Source organism: Cavia porcellus, unplaced genomic scaffold (genome assembly GCF_034190915.1).
Source record: "Cavia porcellus strain 051 isolate PalLab524CR breed Dunkin Hartley unplaced genomic scaffold, mCavPor4.1 scaffold_2, whole genome shotgun sequence".
Taxonomy (NCBI): Eukaryota; Metazoa; Chordata; class Mammalia; order Rodentia; family Caviidae; genus Cavia; species Cavia porcellus.
In genome coordinates, this window is record NW_026947485.1 from 55,445,988 (window position 1) to 55,464,663 (window position 18,676).

The 18,676-nt window shown below is 33.6% G+C and overlaps 1 protein-coding gene and 1 pseudogene across 1 annotated transcript in view; one reads left to right on the forward strand and one right to left on the reverse strand.

Annotated features, from left to right (window-relative positions):
- Thsd7a (thrombospondin type 1 domain containing 7A) overlaps positions 1-18,676 on the forward strand; it is a 371,111-nt gene that overhangs the window by 146,042 nt on the left and 206,393 nt on the right. The window lies entirely within an intron of this gene.
- On the reverse strand, positions 9,808-10,393 carry LOC100728265 (cell division control protein 42 homolog; annotated as a pseudogene).

The window sequence follows — 18,676 nt, forward strand, 5'->3', positions numbered from 1 at the left end:
GAAACAGTTATCTGACTGTTGAGAGTGAGAACAGATTAGAGGTGGAGGAGCAGTTTGCACTTTCAGAACCCAAGATATAAGTTGAGGTTACTCAAGTCCCTTTGAGCACATTTATTACCTTCTGCAACCAAAGGGCAGTAACTGGGATCTGATTTACTCATCCCAGCATAATGAGGAAACCAATAACAAAATATTAACTGGAAAATCTGGAAATTAATGGGAAGCAAATGTCTAATATGTAATTAATCTCAAAAGTCAAAATGCGGTATATATTTTTCTTTAAAAAATATCTTCACAGAGCACACTATTAGTCACAAGAAATGTACCCACATCTGAAATATTACCCCTTTTTTCACTCCTCCTAGGCATATATTATTTATTTTGAGTTCTCTTCTGAGAACCCAGTACATCCCCATGCATCACATGTACTCCCTTTTCACAAGAAGCAAAAATTACCATGCATTCTAAGAGCTGCAGATGAGTCAGAGATAAAAGAATTCCCATACCAATAGCCTGTGCTTTTTAACTCCTTATATCATGAACACTGCAAGAAATCAAAGAACATAGACCTGAATTTTTTATGGTATAAAATTCTGAAAATCAACCTATCTACAGATAAAAAAAATCATCCTTGGAAAAAATGAGTACAGAGCCCTTGGAGCAATTGAGATTTACTTTGAGAGCCAGGAATTTCAAATCTTAAGGGCAGTATTTGTCAGAGAAAAAATCAGGCTGTTTCAGGATAAGGGCAATTATGAAATTGTAACACACTGTGAGGGAGACTTCGTGACACTGAAGAAAATGTCATTGAAATAATGAATTAGTCATTAACACCATCAGCATGAAAGAAGGCCTATATAAGGAAAATAATTTTAATTCCAGCACTTCTTGTAGTCATCTGATCACAAGCTTATTAATAAGCAAGTGACAAAAAAGTCTAAAATACACATGGTAGACATGATATCCCTCTGATAGCACCCTCTGGAAGTGAAAATAAACCACTGGGAAAATGATAAAGTTTTCTATGTTATTTTCATTTTCAATGATTGTGGATGGGTCAGGCATGGTGACTCATGCCTGAATCCAGCACTCAGGGAGGCTGAGTCAGGAGGATTATCAATAGGTCCAGGTCAACCTGTGCTACATAGTGAGCTCAAGACCAACCTTAACTATATAGCAAGACTATCAAAAAAAAAAAAAAAAAAAAAAGAAGAAGAAGAAGAAAAAGAAGAAAGAAAAAGAAAACCTACGATCAGCTCTAAGAAATAATTGCACTTAGCCTTTTCATTGTCTAATATGTTTGAATAGCTCCTTGAGTCTTCAATTAATTTTAAGCATAAATGTCTCTAACTATATATTCAATTTTGGGTTGACCACACAATCAGTCCTACAGCTGTTGCATTTTAATGATGGACTCTAACTACTGGTCCTTTGAAAAAGTACATTTGTACCTATTTTTGTTGGTAGTCCAAAACTTTAGTGGGAACTACAGAAGGAACTTGATAAAGCTAGTTTTTTGAACAGTTTGAAATTTTATTAGAAAAATACATTTTGATACATAAAACTGAACAGCAGACAGTCTGTATATAAAAGTCACAATTGAACTATGTGTCAAAATATTAAGGAGAGATAATGAGAGAAATTTTCTAGAAACAATATGAGAAGAGTATAGGTAAGCATAGTTAAAGCAAGTCACTGAAGGAAAGTAGATTTTACCTATAGTAAAGCTTTATGAGGTGCTGTAGATCAATCTAGAATTCACCTATGCTAAGGTTTGCAGGTTTTCCATAATGAACTCTAAATCTCTTTTCCTCTTTTTTTGTTTCTTTCTTTCTTTCTTTCTTTCTTTCTTTCTTTCTTTCTTTCTTTCTTTCTTTCTTCTTGTTTGTTTGGTACTGGGAATTCACCTCAGGACCTTGTACTTGTCAGTACCAAACAAGAAAAAAGCCTCTGCTAGTGCTAGAATTGGAGGCATGTGCCACCAGGCCTGGTTTACATGGCATATCTTAGTTCTTTGTATTTTTCTTTTTTTACAGGAGACCTGTCCCCTTCTTTCCTTCTAGCCTTTATTTATTTTACTTTGTTTTACTTTGCCATAATCAAATGAGAGAAGCCATCTAATAGCATTTAAGCTTGTATTTCTGCTGTATTTCACTCATTATTATTTTTACAAGTGCTCCCATTCCCCAGAAAATGTCAACCATCTATCCTCCTTTCTAGCCTGTAGCATTCCCTTCTGGGTAGATACCACATTTCTTTATCCATTCATCTGTAAATGGACTGTCCCAGGATTTAGCTATTAAGAATTGTGCTGGTATAAACATGGGTGTGTATCTATCAGTGTAACATGATGTCTTTAACACTTTGGGGAGGAAATATAGAAGGGGAAGAGCTGGGTCATTTGGAATTTCTGATTTTAGTTCTTTGAGAAATCTCTGTGCTAGTTTACATTCTCATCAGCAATGCAGGAGTGCTCCTGTTTCACCACAGTCCTGGTGGCATTTGTTATTCTTTGAATTCTTGATGATTACCATTATTTCTGTTTAAAGATGAAAAGTTAGAAATAACAAATTCTAGAATAAATAATAATTTATATTGTAATTCACTGTATTATTTATGGCGCCTAGGAGCACTTTGTAACTTACTAACTAAAGTATGAGAAATGGATTCCCACTGTGAGATATTTATTTGAATTAAAGACTCCATAAAATAAAACAGGAGACCAGGATTTTCACCATGGCCTGGATAATGATTGTGTAACCTGCACTTAACATTTGATGATCTTAAGATCTCAGCTAGAAAGTGTTGCATTATTCATCACTAACCCATCCGTCACTTTTATATTTTACAATTTCCATGAACATGCAACTGTCAGCTTGCCTGTTCTTCATCTAGCGATCTATCTTAGTTCACTCTTTATTATTTTCTTGGAACCAATTGCTCAGTAATCTATGTGCACAAATGTCATGAGTTAATTTCAATTTATATGTATTGTCTTTATTTTCTTAAAATTCTTATTAGTACATGTTTGTAGTACATGCATGTTAAAATCATCTTGGGGATTCTGTACATATATATAATACAGCTTTTTGCTCTGTCTACTCTCATTTCCCTCCCTCCTCCTCTAAATCCCCTTTCCTCATCTTCATTATTGTTGATATGATTAATTTTAGCTCGTTTATGACATATAATGCTTATATTCATTAAGGTTATTAGGTTCCTGTACTTTGCATCCTTGCTATGAGTCTGAATCAAGTCAAAGAAATGTTACATCTACATGTCTTCAGAAAGACCAGCAATGCATCTTAAAATATAGTGACATAAATGGTCACTATAATATTGCTTGTATATTATGGCTAAATACTTTCAGAATTTGTCCCACACAAGAAATTTAATATTCAAGGAGAAGTTTATGTTCAAACAGAAAAAAATGCCTGAAAACAAAAATCATAAAATGGATATTCTGGGGGCTGGGGATTTAGCTCAGTGGCATAAATGCCTGCCTTGCAAGCAGGCAGTCGTGGGTTCGATCCCCGGTACCCATAAAAAGGAAAAAGACAAAAAAAAAATGGATATTCATTACTGACTTCCTAATTTAAAGTAAGATCTTATTGCTTCAGACTGAAATCTTTTTCCATTAAAATGAATTACAGTGTCCACACTTATTAAAAATAATTTATATAAATATATTCATTTTCAACACTGCTTTGGGGTGACATTTCTTTAAAGATAAAACCAGTTATCTGATTTCATTGGTAGAGGGAACTGTTTTGCATCAAAATTATAAATACTTAGTATTCAGCAAATTCAGTTATGGTCTTGTACTGTATAACTTAATTTTGGATTTTCTTACATATACTGTATTTTCCAATTAAAATTATTTTGTTAAATATGCTAGTTAATCCAATTATTAAGAAATTTTCATGTCTACATATTATATAGAATATATAAATTTTACAATTCTAGTTCTCAGACTCATTTAACAGGAGATAATTCTTAACATTGAATTGCCACACAGAATAATTCAGGTCATACTTGTCTGTCTTAGTTACTTTTCTTTCATTTTTGAGACCAAATATCCAACACCCAAAGTTTAATGGGAAAAGGTTTTATTGATCTCACAGTTTGTAGAGCATTCAGTCTATATTCCGCTGATTCCAAGGCAGGATATCGTGGCAGATAGGCATCGCAGAGGAGAAAAAATTCATGGTGGGCAAAAGGTAACAAAGTAGCAAGTAATGATCACAACTCCCTTATCTTTTCCAGGCCACTTAGGGTGGGTAGCACTCGTACCTTTAATCCTAGCACCTTTGATCCTAGTCTTGCTCCATGGATCAACCAAAATCCAGTCAGGCAAACAGTCAGATGAATCCAGTCAGGTGAAACAGCTTCACTTCCAGTATCCCTGGCAATCTGTGGCAAGTTGTGAACTCCAAAGAGCTTGGGTAGCTCTACCCCTATGGCACTGGTAGCAGTTGTAGCTCCCAAGTCTTCTCTCTAATACCAATCGTGCTCCCTTCTTTACAGTTTTTCTCAGACAAATCACGTTCCTGGCTTCTCCAGACTCCTTGGTTTAGTTCGCACAGCTTCACACACTTATCCTACCAGGAGCACACTGCCTGGCCTCTTGGACTTTCTTCTGAAGTTCTAGATGGAAACCTGCCTTATCCAACAACTTTTGCTTTCTGTATGCACCTAAAACCAGCTCCATACAGATCATGCACCAGCTGGAGCAGTACTTAAACTCCCTTCTCTCTTGGTTGTAGGGGTCAGGTACCTATGAACCAAATCTTGAGGAAAAACTCCCTAGGCCACTGCCATTCTGGACCATGATGTGGCTGCTGCCATTCTGGAACGTGGAGCTTTGGAGGTCACGTCTCAAAGCAAAATCTTTTACTTTTGTAATATCAAGGCTGCAAAGGTTAGAGTCTTGCTGCTTCATGTGAAGTTCTCATGCCATCTTTTTGTTTTTTGTGTTCCTTCTTAGCAATCAAGATCATCTCTGCTCTATTTTTTCAGTCCACAACTTAGTGATGTTTCCTTTCTGGCCAAACTCACCATGTTTGAAATCATTCTTCTGGCCTCTTTGCTCTTGATTATTAACATAGATCTGACTAAAATCCCCCAACAGTAGCTATTCCACTGTCCCAACTTGATACCGCCTTAAAACTTCTTTTGCAAGATTAATTAGTCTGCTACCATTAACCTGAGTCTCAGGCAAAGACTCTGAACAAGAGCAAAATGCAAACAAATTTTTTGCATATGAAGTCCAGCGCCCAGCGCAATTCTTCCCAGCAGAAATCTCCCAAGGCTGGTACTCTAAACTCTGACCAGAATCCCCATTATATGCAGCCTAAACTCATTAAGTGGCATCTATGAACCTTTCCAAGCTCTTCCCCCAAGTCAGTCCCAAAGATTCCTGAAGCACACAGTGAGGTATAGTCACATCAACAACTCCGTTCTCAGTACCAGATTATGTGTTAGTTTTCTTTCATTGCTGAGGAAAAACACCTGACAACCAAAGTTATTGGAGGAAAGGTTTATTTAGCTCACAGTGTGTGGAAGCTTCAGTCCATAAATGGCTGACTCCAAGGCAAGACAGCAGGGCTGACAGGAATTATAGAAGAAAACAGTTCATGGTACACAGCAGGTAACCAACAACAAGAGGTGACCACAACTATTTCTATTCCTTATATCTTATCCAAGCTACTTAGGGTGGGTAGCACTCATACCCTTAATCCTAGTGCTTTTGATGTTAGCACTGCACACGAATCAATCCTAACATCACACACACTGGATTCAGCCACCTCTGAAGAAGCCCCACCTATGATTGCATGAGGCTTTGGGAACACCTAAACCCAAGCCATAACACTGTCCATCTGCTGAATGTTATCTTCAGTGACATAGAGTAAGGACACAAGAAGCAATCAAACTAAATATTATGTGGTGAATATTTTTACAGTAATATTCAATGGCCTATTCATTTAGGTAAATTGAGAAAAGAAAATCAGTTTGGCTGCATTTTAAAATAAACTTATTTTGAGATGCAAACAGTAAGGTAAGTGTGGTCAGAATCTTTGATGCTCATTTTAGACAACCTGACAGGCTTTGTTGGCACAATATTAGTATGAACTGGACTTCAGCCAACCCCACAATTGTACTTGCTGGATAGGTGGCACTTCTTATTTTATGTACAAAATTGATCACCAACCAAAAACACAATTGAAGCGCTTGGAATGGTTTTCAGTGTCCCTCTCAGGACTTGCAGCCGTTAGAACAGTATTTCTCAGAGGAAATGGCTATGAATCACTCTGGGAACAGCCCTTCAAAATCGAACAACTTGGGATAAGAAATATCCCTCAACCACTAAATAATCATGTACCATGGGGACTTTCTTTGTTCAGAATTACATTGCCTCTGAAATTCTAAAAATTTGAGTCAATTAAAAAATAGCAAAATAAATAAAGTAACTATAAAGTGACAAGTGAAACAACAATTAAAGCTCGTTAAAAGTTGTGAGCAGAGCTGTTATTAGACTCAGAGGGTAGAATGTGTGTGAATGAGCACAACATTTTATTCAGAATAAATATACAATGAATGCCAGATTAAACTGGTCACTTACAGTAAATCAGTTGAGAAAATTCCGCTGAAAAATAAGAAAATTCTTTACTCCTTTAGGAAACTGTTGCCTTTACATTCAAAACTTTAACCTATCATCTACTGAATGTTTTCTGTAATTGTATGATTTTAAGACATTTAATTTCATAAAATTCACTTGACTTTTGTTCATCATAGAAATAATGTCTAAATTCTAATAGATGTTTCCAAGTCACTAATGATAGAAGTTTTATCCTCAAACATACATTCAATTTTCTGGGACATATGGAGTTTGGGAGGATTTACTTGGCTCTGCAAAGTTAATTTCACTTTGTTTTTTCTTTTGTCTTTTTCCTTTTTATCTTGTCTTTTTCCTTTTTATCGGTACCAGGGATTGAACTCACGACTGCCTGCTTGCAAGGCAGGCGCTTATGCCGCTGAACTAAATCCCCAGCCCTCCACTTTCTGGTGTTATATTTTGGAGGGAAAAACATTTATTTTTAAAAACATTTATAGATACTTATGAATTTATCAGTTAATACATGGGAATTGTATTACAGTAAATTCTTGGATTATTTAATTTTCTTATACTCTGTAATTATAGCATATTGAGATATAGATTATATAGAGCTTACAAAAATAATCAGCAATGTAATGACCATTGATTAAAACAACCAAAAAGAAGCCTTTACTGACTTTTGTAGAGAAGTTATACTTCTCAGCTATCTAAGTGTGTAACAGTAGCTCTTTAAGAAGCTCTGGAATTTATTGTTATATTTAATAATCCTTGGCAGTGAACCCAGACCTTCTCCAGTGTCAGAAAGGAAGCAATGATTTTCTTAGCCTTATTAATAGTTATGTAGCTTAAGAGGCGATTTTACTTTGATTTGCTTTATACGAGTTCATTATATGAGAGTGCTGAAGTTTAGTATATATGTGTAAATGAGTCTGATTAAAAAATAAAAGGTAATAGACATGCAGAAATTTGTTAACTCATGTATAGAGACATCCTAAAAAATCAAGGAATAAAATTTGTTTCTGGATATGTGTTGAAAACATCATCAAAGTCAAAAGTTGATAGCTCTACTTTATTTTTATATTCTGTTCTGTGAAAACTTTATTAACTGGAACTAAATTTCAATTTTTCATGTGTATAACTATAACATCATCTGAAGATGAAATTAGAATACATTATATCTGATAACAACTTGCATAATTTACTAGGAATTAGAACTAAGGTAACAATGGTAGCATTTCTGAGTAACCCTTTCCTTCTTTCTGTGTTTAATAACATAAGAAAAAGCTCATTATAACTGGTCCTTTTTACTCAACTGTCTCAAATAAATTGCCTTTAGATTTAAGGGATATGAGAATTCTCTATAGTTTTAACTTGGTGGTAATTCCCTAGGACCTTGAAACTGTGTTGCTATATCCAGAAAGCTTCTCTAAATTTAAAAGGATTAAAAATATGAATATAAAATATTTTATGTTTGTTATAGTTGAATACAACTATAGCTTAAAATATAAGTGAAATATACATGATGATAAATTTAACTTTTTATTTGAAGGTATTTGTTTGTTTGTTTTATACATTTGGAAAGGATGCATATATGTCTTGATTACTTTTTTCTTTTTTCTTGGACAAAATAGGTGACACCCAAAATGAAGGAAGGAAAAGTTTATTTAGCTCATTGTTTGTGGAGGTTTCAGTCCATAATTAGCTGGCTCCAAGGCAGGCTGGCATGGCACCCAGGCAACACTTCAAGGCAGCAGCCAGAACAAAAGCACCCACAAAATCTCTGTGCCCTCCTCTTGCACAGGATGAGGATATTAACAAAGTAAGGATCCTGACTCCCTTACCAGTCTCTTAGTTAAACTTCTAAATTTCTGAAGTTAACACATGTATCAACCATAACAATATACAAATATTGAGACATGAGAAAGCATTGGTTCAAAATTAATGAAACCTATAAGATTAGGATCTTAGGGTGGTGAAAAAATTACCTAAATATTTTTAAAAATTGGAAACTCCAACAAAAATAGTCTAATAAAGCCTTCATAAGACTCCTTGCATGATTTTTATTAAACTAGAAAGCCTTGGTCATTTGCTATAAATTTCCTTATCTGGAAAACCAATAAGAGGATTCGCCTAGGTGTTCCCATGTTGATTGTGTCCTCCTCACCTCCACCAACCAATAGCTTCTTAATGAAGCAGTCCTGCGTCCTCACAACCTGAAGGAGGATGCCAGTTATCTCACAGGCATCTGTCTTATAGCACCACCCCTCATATTTCCTCTTTGTCAGGTCTTCTGCTGGAATTTAGGAACACCAAACACTACTAAATTGCAAATCTATGCTAAGCATATAAGACAATGGCTAGAGGGGGGAACTTTTTAAATTACAAACTCAATTTACTGGTGTATTTCAAAAGGCGCAATACTTTTCTTCATTTATCAATGAAAGAAGTTAAAATTAACTTCCAATAAAAAAATCAGCAAATGGCAAACAAATTTCCTTGAAAGTCATAGCCACATATATAGAGTACATTCTAGTAAAGAGGGGGGACAAGACAGCTTCTACGCACTTTCATGCGTTTCATCAAACACTAGATCTACTCAAGGGTAGAGAGAGAAAAAGCTAACTTTCTAAAGGAATATGTTATTAAGTGAGAGATTTACTGTATTCCTTCCTAAGAGCACCAGGTGGGGAATATGTTTTTCTAAACTAGAATTAGGAAGTAAAATGTGTAGTCTCCATCCTCCTCCCCAAGGGTTAACCACTGGTTAATGAATTTTTAAAAACAAAAATAAAAATATAAACACACACACACACACACACACACACCAAAAAGAAGGAAAAAAATACTAAGATGTCCCAGATTACTCTCAAGTGGAACCAGGAAGCAGCTTCAACAGTGCAAATTAGTCTGTTACAGAGTCATCACAAGCATGCCTTACGTTTAAACAACAGAAGTAAATAATAAGTTTATGAAACAACAAATAAAAAACTAGTACTGATCACTTTTCTGACAATCAAAATTTACTAGTACTAGGAGCAGTAGTGGGGGACATACCTGTTGACCTTTCCTCAGCTACATGTGGGTAGGTGCAGGGCATCTGTCCTTATTGCAGAAATAAATTTCACTGTTTAATACTTAGTTTGATTTAAACATTGCTTTTGGTATGATGCTGACACCAGCTGTGCAGGAAGTCATTTGGAGAGATGTTCATAGCAGCACACATTGCAGCTCTTCTTCTGTTCTGGAGGCTCCTGGGCAGCCAATACTGCTTCATCAAACACATTCCCTAGGCCTTTCTGTGAGTGCAGAACACCTCACATAATTGACAGCCTTCAGATCACGGGCCAGCTTCTGCAGTCTTTGGAGTGAGTTTTCTGTTTGTTCTTGGCAAGTTTCTCATTAGTAGAGGGGCTCATTTCTGGGATCAATTTGGGTCCCAGCAAGCGAGAAATCGGTTTTTGGACAGTGGTGAGTTATTTCAGGTACCCACTTTTCTTTCACATTTTTGAATGATAATAGAGAAACCACTAAAAAACTTTAGAAATAACTGTTTGTAGATAACAGTGGCCATAATGTGTCATAATGTGTCATAATTCTCTTGCCCTGCAGTATCAAAAAGCCCAAGAGTACATGGCTCTCCAGCCATCATAATTGTGTCTGTGTAGTTGTCAAAAACAGTTGGTTCATATTCAGTGGAAATTTGTTTATTGTGTACAATATCAGGAAACACGTTTTATCAACAGCACCATCGCCCACAATGAACCTAATTGTCTGCATTGTGGAAATATTTTAAATATTTCAAAATCTGATGAGGACTACAAATTCTCCACTGGGTCCTAAATTTACCTTTTTAACCAAGTTTAAATGGGCAATTCTGAGGTACCAAATAAAATCACATTATTTTGTAAACATCATCACTGTGTACAGAAATTTATTTTCATTTCAAACTGAAACCTTGTGCCATCACCTAGTATTCTCATATTCCCCTCCCTTTCAACTCTAATCATCATTCTGCTTTTTTTTCTGTGAATTTCAGGTAATTCATATAATCAGGATCATATAATATTTGTCCCCATGTATCTGACTTACGTTACTTAATATAAGATTTCAAGACTCATCCATGGCATAACATGTGAATGTCATTCCTTTTTAAGGCTGGTTTCTTCCTTTGTAGCTTTTCACATTTTATTTCTCCATTTTTTCATTGTAAGACTTTTGGATTTTTTCACCTTTCATAGAGCTTTCTTGTCTTAATACAAATGTATTTTGTTGTTTGCTTTTTTGTCACAGCACCTAGCACATTTTAGGGGAGTGCTAAATAATATTGAATATGTAAATAAATATGGTAAAAATGCAGGTGTATTCAGCCTTTAAGTATTTCAACTATATGGTTTATTAGTTCATGAAAAAATACATTTCTTCAGTTTGACACTTTATGAGAAGAACAAACTAACATCTCATCACTGGTTATGGATATAGTGTCTTAGATCCTTTTGGTTCTGTTTCTAATCAGATTCTCTCCTGTGGCTTCTAGTTTTACACAGATTGACCCAGAGCCACACAGGAACAAACTGATTGCCACTACTGCATGCTGCATAGGTAACTTTTTCAGAGCTCTATTGACATTGCATTGTAAGATTAGCTCAAAAATTAAAATACATATATTTTTTAGGTATATCTCTGAAAAACATGAAACTTTAATATATTTTTATGGAAAATTTGCAGCTTAAAGGAAATGAATGAAATATAAGATTGTGGCAGTGAAGAGCATCAATTTCAAAAATGTCTGATATTTCATAAACAAAAAGAATATAAGACAACAAGGAGAAAATATATTTTAATCACAGGAAATATTAATGGTATCAGATCAATACACTGTGATAAAAAGATAAGTCCAAGAGACTGCTGAAAAATATAGAAATCAATTGAGCAAACAATTTGTAGAAAAAAGTGTTCAGAGTCATATATAATGAATATTTAATTATCACAACAGTTGGTTTGTATGTATGTATCCATTAACAAAAAAATATGATAATCAGTGCTCATGAGGATATAATGATGAAGTATAGGTTTTAGCTAATTTCTCTGGGAAACTATTTGAGCAATATGTATTTAGATATTTCAAAATTATCAGACTAGTCACCCCACTTACTAGCATCAGTGTATATCTTAAATAAATTGACATTGATGTATGCAGGTTTTCCAAATGTCACATAAACATGTGAATCTTGAGAAAGGCAATTCACAACCTTATTACTAGTATTCTCCATATTACTGATATGAAACATATGTTATGAGATGATGGTGGATGACATAGTTCATATGATATATTTTACAGATATGGACAACAGAGCTCATACAGGTTAAGTAATTTTTTCAAGAAAGATCACACATGACAGGCCCTAAAATACATTATTCTATTAGCTATTGTAAAATCAGCCCTTCTAGTCAGTTATTTCTCATCACATTTAAAGAGCTTGTTCTAATTTTGAATATTTAATTTGATACTCACATAATTTCACATTAAAGTTTAATTACTTACAGAAGATGAAAGCTCAGCTTGACTTTCAGTGATCTCTTCTTATCCACCAAACTGATTTGTCATTTGAGAGTTATATTTTAAATTAAATTAAATTAAATTAAATTAAATTAAAACCCAAGTCAAAGAAGCTATGAGCTATTCTTTTGTTTTCTTCCTGTAAAAAGAAAGTGTAACATATAATAGATCAGTGTTACTCAGAATTTATTGCTTGTGTGTTTCCAAATGTTTACAAAGGGCTCTAGTGAGCAGAGCATATACCATACTTTACCAATGTAAGTTTGAATGGCATAGTATGGTAGGCATTTAGATTAGCAAACTATAGGCTAATTAAAGCCCACATTTCTTTTAGCAAAAAACAGTTGATACGATCAGAGGGATGCAAAATAAGCAAAATTATGTTTCAGTGCTGAACATGAAGAAGGGTATTATCCTACAGAACTGGTTTGGTCTTTCTGGAGATCATAGTATACAAAGGATAGGAGTTAAAGGAAAAAATGATTATTTTGGGGTCAAAAAGTTAGAAGAGGTGCCAGGGATTTAGCTCAGTGGCATAAGCACCTGCCTGGCAAGCGCGAGGTGAGAGTTTGATCCCCAGTACCAAGAAAAATAAAATAAAATAAAATAGTCAAAGGAAAGATGGACCATCAAAGATGGCAAGCACACTGGCTATCGAAAGCAGATCTGGATAAACAGTAGTTTCTGATATCAAATAAGGAAGAGAATGTGCTCATAAATTTGTGATAGAAGGCAATCTGTTGTTTTTATGGGCACTCACCCAGTTCTATATGTATCAAAGCTTGAAAATTTGTAAAGCCTTTTAACAAGTTACCTGACCATGTACAAGAGCAAGTGTTTATTGTGCTATTCTTTATAGTACTGGGAACCATTAAAAAGACCTAAATGTTTACAAATAGAACAATAATTAAATAAAGCATGGTAAACTAACACAACAAAGTACCAAACAACCATACATACATCTGAATGTTAATATATCAAGGACAAAAGAAATGGAGTAATTGTCTAGTAGATTAGGCTGTATGTGTTTCAATAGAATTATTTTATAGCATATTGAGAATTAAAAAAGATTTTATTTAGATACATTTTAATTGCCTAGCAAGATAACATCAAAACAGTAATACTAGTTACTTTAGTTTATAGGATTTATAAGGTCTTCTTCCTATTATTGGACAGAAATTTCTAATTTCATGCTGATTTACTTGAGTAATAATGAATAGATTTTTAGTTAATTGTCAACTTTAAAATATGATATTGTATAGCAGAAAACGGATAGAATTTAGTATATTACTAAGCTGTGTATATATTACTTGATTTTGGTTGTAAAGTGGGACACACTGTTCTGTAACCAAATCCATCCTTCAAAAAACACATTATCTCATTTGAAGGATACAAATATATTTAGTCAAACAAGGAGCTGTCTCCTGTGAGCTTTATAGCAAACAAGGACAGAAAATAGTTTGCATAATTTTCTCATGCTTCTTTTATAGCATTTATCTTTTATAAGACTCTTCACAACTGTCACTGGCCACCTGTCAATACTGTGGCCTTTTATAGACTCAACCTTGCATTATTTCCATGCCCTTGACATAAAAAAACAGTCTTAGAAGAAGGCAGTATTTGAATATGGTGGGTAAAATACTAATTTTAAATTTGAAAGGATGTCTTTTGTAGACTGAAATAAAGGAATTTTGAATGACATGAACAGGCACATTATAAAATTCTCTTTATGAAGGATAAAAATAAATTGTTTTATGAACATTTTCAGAAAGTTACTGAAGCATTATATTTAAAATACTAACCCCTTAAACATAAGCCAAGTAGTATTAATTTAAAGTTTTTGTCACAATTTTGCATAATTTTACATTGATTCCATGTGAAAATATTTGTACTGTGAGTCTATCAATTTCGTAAATATTTTGGGTACACAAATAGTTACTTTAACTTCCTTTTAGTTGAGCAAGACATCCAAATTTCTTCCTGGATTTACATAAAATCTGTCAAACTGAATGTTCTACACATATTTATTGACCCACATTCTAGAAACGTTTTGCATGACATTGAATAAACACAGTCCTACAAATCTGTACACAGGAATACATTTCCATTTATAAGGGGATATTATCCAACCCCTTAAGGAAAAAGCTGCCTACCTTTCTTTTTGTGCAATTAGATTCCAAGTTCCCTTTAAATAATCATGAACAAGAAAAATAAATGAAGCAAGTGCCAAAACAATGCAAATTCTTATTCTCGTTAAAAAGCAAAACTCTGTGCTCCCTCCGCACCACCACCACATTTCTTCTACCAGCTTCTTCTTTCTTAGCAATAGAAGATGTAGGTCTGAATTGTAACATTTCTGCAGAGATGTTTGATATAAAATATCACATGATCCCATTACACTGGGGAGTGTATTTACCTTAATAGAGCTTGTGTGTTGTGTTTTCAAATTGTAATTTAAAGCATTTGTTCTCCTTGAAACATGGAAGCTAATTGGGAAAACAATTCTCAGTTGTCAGGACATTTTTAAATGGGATCTCCTTGCTCTTCAGTGTGTGATTACTTTAAGACTGCTTGGAGGGCAGAAGTAGACAGCCTTTCATCAAGTATACTGCGGTGAACATCTGATCTTTCAAGAGATCAGTTAATTAGGCACACGTGCTATACCCAAGGTGCAGTGAAAAGATAAGACAGCAGTTGAAGCCTGCGAGGTAGATGAGTTCTTTTTAGGTTCAATCATGATTACACTGCAACATTTGCTTTTACTAGTACCTTCACATTTTATTCTTTGCTTTAGTGTCAGTAGGTGTTTTTATAGATCTTTGTGGAGTTTTCTTTAGATATGTTATATTCTGGTTCTCAAGGTAAATAATATGCCTGGAATAAAATAAACTCAACACTGTGTCATATGGGTAGCTAGTTAGGTAAGAATCTGTGATAATGTTGTTCAAATGGGACATAAATGTATTTGAATATATAGTGTATTCTCTTCCTAGTTTGTAAGCACATTTTAAAATTCTTACTGATTATCATTGCATAAAAAATAATGCAGAAGTTTTCTGGAACTCGGTCTTGTTCTCTCTGTGATATTGACTTCAACCACACAATGCCCTAGATGTTGAGATTTGCAAATTAGTTTCTTCCCTTTGTGAACACAATAATTGAGGAAATTCACCTAAAAGTAAGCTAGAAAAATTAAAAGACATAATTCAAATACATAGTGTACCTAATTTTTTCATTAAATTAATAAAAATGCAGTTTTTCTAAATATAACTATAAGCAAACCTGTAAAAAGATATATACATACACTGCCATATACCTTGTAACCAATGAGAAAAATCAGAATAGCAATCATCTTTTACAGTGAATTCTAAATTTAAAATGTTTTATCAATATTTTACATGTCAAATGGTAATCTTAAGTTAGTTTTTCATAAAGTTATTGTGATCAACAGACCATTTTCTGCATTGGCATCAAGACTGAAAAATCAATAGAAAAATAAGTGCTCAAAGATATCTGCAATTGGGAAAATTTAGCTTCCCAAAACCAGAAAATGGAAACACATTTCCTGGACCCATTAGGAAGAATATTGTTATTCTTTACAAAGTTATAAAAGGACATTCAATTCATTTTATAAGATAATCATATATTTATTTTTTGTTATTTTTTTAATTTTTAAGGCATTTACACATTTTCAGTAAAACATTTTATATGTAGTTAAAATTCATTTCTGAAAATGAGATTATAAATTTTTTAGAAAGCAAAAAGTTTTCTATCAAGCAAGAAATTATATTAACACCTATAATAGTCTCTAATCTCTCAAACTGATATCAAATGTGGATATTGTTATCCCTAAAATGTAATAATATTTAAACAAGCAACAGAAAAATTAGAGTTTAATTACTTAGTGGGTTCAAATTGTAAATATATATATGCATACATTTTAAATTAACAAAATGTGTTACTGGCTCACCTCATGTATGAAATAGATAAAAATCAAGTCTTAATCAAAGATATGTTGAAGTGGCCCCTTTTGTGTTTATCAATTTGCCTATAAGATTGCATCTGTCTATTTAACCAAAAGTGAATCATAATTATTTTTTATTTGGCTTCTAAGTTTTTCATTTATTTGGTAGATATTGCTGAGCTTATTTAAGTTTGCGGCCTGCCAGTGTTGCAGAAGACAGAAAACACCTCTGTGCAATGGGCCATAGAGATGGACTAATATAACAAATGATATTTGTCAGTTATTCCTTGAACTCATTGAAATTGTGTATGATGTGAAAAGTACACAGGGTGTTCTGACAGGATGCTAAGAGACCTCTTGATGGCAATGAACCATCAGTCATTTTTCAGATAACTGGCATTCACATTTAATTTAGCAGAAACTTCAAGGCCTGGAGTTATGCTAAAATTTTATTCATAAGTTTGGCATCTTCAGCAGTCCATGTCTTGTCAAGGATGATTTTTAGATCGAGAATTAGCCAGTATTTTTAGTTTCCTAATTGTTCAGTTCAGTTTCCAAATTATTTAAGCTTTTTTAAAAGAAACAATATTTGGGATATAAATGTTTTTCTTGCATAGCAATAACACAACTTGAAGTCAATTCACAATTATATTTTCTATAATAATATATGAATTTCATTAATTAATAGCATACTTCATTATGATAGAATAATCTCTCAACACATGTATAATTATTTTTAAATACTTGTTTTCTGTAAAAATCTCATTATTTTGAGCATAAAAGACTAATTACTAGTAGCCTCTATTAGTTACTTTCTCTTCTCTCCAATAAAACACCTAATACTGACAACTCAGAAAAGAAGAGCTTTATTTTGGCTCAAGGTTTCATTCTGTGCATGGTCACCTGGCTCCAAAGCAGACAAGTCATGGTGGAAGGGCATAGTCAATCAAGCTGCACAATCCGTGGCAACCAGGAAACAGAGATGTGAGAGCAGTAGACAGGTATACACTTTCCTAGGACAACGTCCCAGTGACCCATTTCTTCCCACAAGGCCCTATTCCTAGCAGCACATTCAGCCATGAACTTATCAAAGGATTAATCTGTGCTCCCCATGATCCAACAAACATTCCAGTAGTCCCACTTCTGAACATCTGCGGACTTTGAGAGACATTTTATATCTAAGTGATGACATAGTTCATGTGTGATTAAGTCAGTCTCATTGCATAGTTAATTTCAACAATGAAAAAAAATATGTGAGAACTTTCTTAATTGCATTTGGGATTTAGACTCTGAGTTAGTACAAGATAGATATATAATTTGAAATTCAGATGCCATAGTAGGTACATTGCTCCTAACTTGAGAGTCTAATTTAAATATATGTTTCTGTGCTGTGTTCAGGGTGAAAAATTAGGATTACTAATTTGTTCAAAGATAGTAGGGAAAGAAAATAGATATTAAAGATGCATGAAATTAATTCTTAGCTTTTACAGATATTAATAGGTTTCTTTTATTCAGAAGTGTCTTAAATTTTGTGATTCCAAAATTGAACAATTAGCTATTCTCTAAGAAAGCATTACTAGCTTTTTGAGTAAATGTATTTTTCTTTGACAAAATTAAAATAATACTAAAATATCATTGGCTATATGCTGACAGATGCAACAAACTCATTGGCTTTTATAGTTTCATGAAGCATTGACATCATCATGCAAGGAAGACTGTTTCTCTAAACATATTGTGAATCCCTTGTAGCTCTTTGCATATAAACTTCATAATGCAATAATGTGAATGTGTAGGCCAAATATTCAATACTTATTTTCAATGCAAAAATTATTGATTACAATATTTACAATAAATCACTTTGTACAGCTTGTTTATAACATGTGTAAGGAACATAACAATCAAATTTTAAGTGTCTTTCTTAACATTTAAATTAAACATAATATTTCATTTTCATTAGGCTAACACTTGTTTGGTACAGAAGACAATATTTAAACCTCAATCTCTAAAATCTAGGGTACAACATGAAGCTAAAAGAATTGACCTAAAATCTAGAATGACTTTCTTATTCTTGTCTTCTGTTTTTCTCATTGGTAGAATAACCATTGGTCTAGTCTAATGGTTTTCACTCTTTAGTAGCAAAAATCTCTTGGAGCCAAAATTTTATGCATAATCTCCATATAAATAAAAATAAGTAGTAAACATAGGTCTATAAGAATAGAATCAATAATGAGGGAGGAAGGCAGCAGTATATGTGGACTCTAGAATATTCCACCTGTGCTTTGCCTCCTCTGATAACCTATAGAAGACAGTCTCAGGTGTCAGTTCCTCAAATCTATGGAACACACTTAGAAAACCATGCAGTTGTATGATCTTCAAGTTTCTTCACAATTCTAAAATATAATTCTCAAGTTGTTAAAGCATTGAAAATCATATCTTTTATTTAGAAAAAGAAATAACATAGGAAATACAAGTTCTCTCTATTCTAAAAAAAAAGGTTCATGGATAAAAGGATTACATGTAAATATCATACCAAAGCCCT